Here is a 4,235-nt window from a genome sequence, read left to right as displayed (position 1 = left end):
GCTCACGCCTGTAATCCCAGCATTTTGGGAGGCCAAGGCGGGCGGATCACCTGAGGTCAGGAGTTCAAAACCAGCCTGGCCAAGATGGCGAAAACCCATCTCTACTAAAAATACAAAAAAATTAGCCGGGCATGGTGGCGCAGGCCTGTAATCCCAGCTACTCAGGAGGCTGAGACAACAGAATCGCTTAAACTCGGGAAGTGGAGGTTGCAGTGAGCCAAGATTGCTCCACTGCACTCCAGCCGGGGCAACAGAATGGGACCGTCTCAAAAAATAAAAATAAAAAAGGGAAACAGTTTGGCAATCTCTTAGAAAGTTAAACATATGCTAATCATATGATTTAGTAATTCTGTTCCTAGGTATTTACCCAAGAAGAATGAAAACATACGTCCACACAAAGACGCCTACATGTTCCTAGAAGCTTTATGTATAATAGTCCCAAACAGGAAATAGCCCAAGTGCTCATTAACTGGTAAATGGATAAAACAATTAATTGTGGTGTGTCTATACAATAACGGAAGACTATTAAGAAAAAAATGAACTATGAACTACAGACATACACAACAATATAGTCAAAAGCATTTTGCTAAGTGAAAGAAACATATACAACAGGCCACATACTGTATGATTCCATTTATATGACAATCTAGAAAAAGCAAAACTATGGGGACAGAAAAGGGCCCAGTGGTTGTCGGGGACTAGGAATGAGGGGTGTGGTCATCTACAAGAGCACAGGGGGATATTTTGGCATGATGGAACGGTTTTTTTTTTTTTTTTTTTGAGAGAGAGTCTCGTTCTGTCACCCAGGCTGGAGTGCAGTGGCGCGATCTTGGCTCACTGCAACCCCTGCCTCCCAGGTTCAGGCAAAATTCTCCTGCCTCAGCCTCCCATGTAGCTGGGACCTCAGGCACACACCAGCCAATTTTTGTATTTTTATTAGAGACGGGGTTTCACCATATTGGCCAGGCTGATCTCAAACTCCTGACCTTGCGATCCGCCCATCTCTGCCTCCCAAAGTGCTGGGATTACAGGCGTGAGCCACCACACCCGGCGATGGAACTGTGCTACATCTTGATTCTAGTGGTGGATATACAACTGCTTGTGTCTGTCAAAACTCACAGAACTTGGCCAGATGCAGTGGCTCATGTGTATAATCCCAACACTTTGGGAGGCTGAGGAGGGAGGATCCCTTGAGCCTAGGAGTTCAAGACCAGCCTGGGCAACATAGATAAACCTCATCTCTACAAAAAATGAACAAAATTAGCCAGGCATGGTGGCATGCCCACCTGTAGCCCAGCTACTTGGGAGGCTGAGGTGGAAGGATCTCTTGAACCCAGGAGGGTGAGGCTGCAGTGAGCCATGATCACACCACTGCATACCAGCTTGGGTGACACAGTGAAACCCTGTCGCAAAAAAAAAAAAAAAAACCCAAACCAAACCAAAACAAAAAACCTTACAGAACTGAATGCCAAAACATGTGAATTTTACCATATGCAAACTAATTTTTTTTTTAAATGGGGGGAGGCTAAAAAAAAAAAAAAGAGAAAGAAAGAGGGCTTGAGATCTGTGAAATTCTGGGTAGCAAGGGAATTTCCCATGCATACCCTGAATCAGATCTTTGTAGAACCTCTTAAAATCTGAAGTTTGTCAAAGTAAGCCTGACAGCTGTGTCCGGGACTTGCTGGTGACCTTGGGAAAATACCTTTGTCTCCCGGAAACTCAGTTTCTCAGCACAGAAAGGGAAGAGGGAGCTCTAAACATCTCCAACAAGGCATAGACATCTGTTGAGCACTGAATCTCTGCCGGGCTACCCATACATGTGTTTTCTCACATCAGAAGGGGTAGGGCAAGACAATAGTGTTTTAAATGTTCTTTATTAAGTTTTTTTTTTTTTTTTTTTTGAGATGGAGTCTCGTTCTGTTGCCCAGGCCAGAATGCAGTGGCACGATCTCAGTTCACTGCAACATCTGCCTCCCAGGCTCAAGCAATTCTCCTGCCTCAGCCTCCCAAGCCCGAGTAACTGAGATTACAGGCGCCCGCCCCCATGTTGACTATTTTTTGTATTATCAGTAAAGACGGGTTTTACCATGTTAGCCAGGCTGATCCCGAACTCTTGACCTCAAGTGATCTACCCTCCTCAGCCTCCTACAGTGCTGGGATTACAGGCATGAACCATTGTGCCCGGCCTTTTTGAGCATTTAGATGTATTAAGCACTTTGCAGGTGTTAGTTCCTTTCATCCTTATACCACTCCTAGATGGTAGGAACTAGCACTACCTCTATTTTACTAATTGACAAGAACCTAGGTGCTCAGAGGTTTTATAAATTGTCAAGGTCAACATAGCCCAGTATCCCCAGTATTTGACCCAGCCCTCTCATTTCAGGGCCCATACTCCTAATCGTCATACTAAATCATGGGACATTCCTGGAGACAAGCCGTGTGACATCATCTCAGCATCTCAGTGTTCCTGGACCTTACCCTTTATGCAGTTTAGTCTCTCTCTCTTTTTTTTTTTTTTTTTTTGAGACGGAGTCTCACTCTGTCGCCGGGGCTGGAGTGCAGTGGCCGGATCTCAGTTCACTGCAAGCTCCGCCTCCCGGGTTCACGCCATTCTCCTGCCTCAGCCTCCGAGTAGCTGGGACTACAGGCGCCCGCCACCTCGCCCGGCTAGTTTTTTTTGTATTTTTTTAGTAGAGACGGGGTTTCACAGTGTTAGCCAGGATGGTCTCGGCCTCCCAAAGTGCTGGGATTACAGGCTTGAGCCACCGCGCCCGGCCCTTTTCTTTTTTTTTTTTTTTAAGATGGAGTCTGGCTGTTGTTGGCCTGGGCTGGAGTGCAGTAGCACAATCTTGGCTCACTGCAACCTCCGCCTCCCAGGTTCCAGCAATTCTTCTGCCTCAGCCTCCCGAGTTGCTGAGATTACAGGTGCCCGTCACCACATCTGGCTAATTTTTGTATTTTTAGTAGAGACGGGGTTTCACCATGTTGGCCAGGCTGGTCTCAAACTCCTAACCTCAGATGATCTACCTGCCTCAGCCTCCCAAAGTGCTGGGATTAAAGGCATGAGCCACCACGCCCAGCCACAGTTCAGTCTTTTAACTGTGGGTTCCCAGCAGTGAGAGAAACTTCAAATTAATTCCCTGGATTGGGACAAGCATTTTTTTCCCCTCCCAAACTACTATGAGCAGAAAGAACTTTTTTTTTTTTTTTCTTTTGAGACAGAATCTCACTCTGTGGCTCGGGCTGGAGTACGGTGGCACAATCTCAGCTCACTGCAACCTCCACCTCCCTGGTTCAAATGATTCTCCTGCCTCAGCCTCACAAGTAATTGGGATTACAGGTACATGCCACCATGCCTGGATAATTTTTCTATTTTTAGTAGAGACAGGGTTTCACCACATTGACCAGGCTGGTCTTGAACCCCTGACCTCAAGTGATTCATCTGCCTTGGCCTCCCCAAGTGCTGGGATTACAGGCGTGAGCCACTGTGTCCTGCCTAAGCATTCTTTTTTTTTTAAATGAAAAAGAATGCATTCACTGCAGTGTCTAACATACATACATACAAACATACATACATACATACATTCAAGTAGAGGGCCAGGCACGGTGGCTCACGACTGTAATCCCAGCACTTTGCGAGGCCGAGGCGGGCGGATCACCTGAGGTCAGGAGTTCGAGACCTGCCTGGCCCACATGGTAAAAATCCATCTCTGCTAAATATACAAAAATTAGCCGGGAGTGGTGGCGCATGCCTGTAATCCCAACTACTCGGGAGGCTGAGGCAGGAGAATCGCTTGAACACAGGAGGCGGAGGTTGCAGTGAGCCAAGATCATGCCGCTGCACTCCAGCCTGGGCAACAAGAGTGAAACTCAGTCTTTAAAATAAAATAAGATAGTCGAACAGAAGAAAATAGAAAATATCAGAGTTCAGGCTGGGCGCAGTGGCTCACGCCTATAATCCCAGCACTTTGGGAGGCCGTGGTGGGCGGATCACCTGAGGTCAGGAGTTTGAGACCAGCCTGGCCAACATGGTGAAATGCTGTCTCTACTAAAAATACAAAAAAATTAGCCGGGCGTGGTGGCGGGTGCCTGTCATCCCAGCTACTCAGGAGTCTGAGGCAGGAGAATTGCTTGAATATGGGAGGCAGAGGTTGCAGTGAGCCGAGATCACGCCATTGCACTCCAGCCTGGGCGACAAGAGCCAGACTTGTCTCAAAAAAAAAAAAAAAAAAAAA

The sequence above is a fragment of the Rhinopithecus bieti genome, unplaced genomic scaffold (genome assembly GCF_001698545.2).
Source record: "Rhinopithecus bieti isolate Rb0 unplaced genomic scaffold, ASM169854v2 scaffold_32081, whole genome shotgun sequence".
Classification (NCBI taxonomy): Eukaryota; Metazoa; Chordata; class Mammalia; order Primates; family Cercopithecidae; genus Rhinopithecus; species Rhinopithecus bieti.
Note: the sequence above shows the minus strand (reverse complement) of the source record.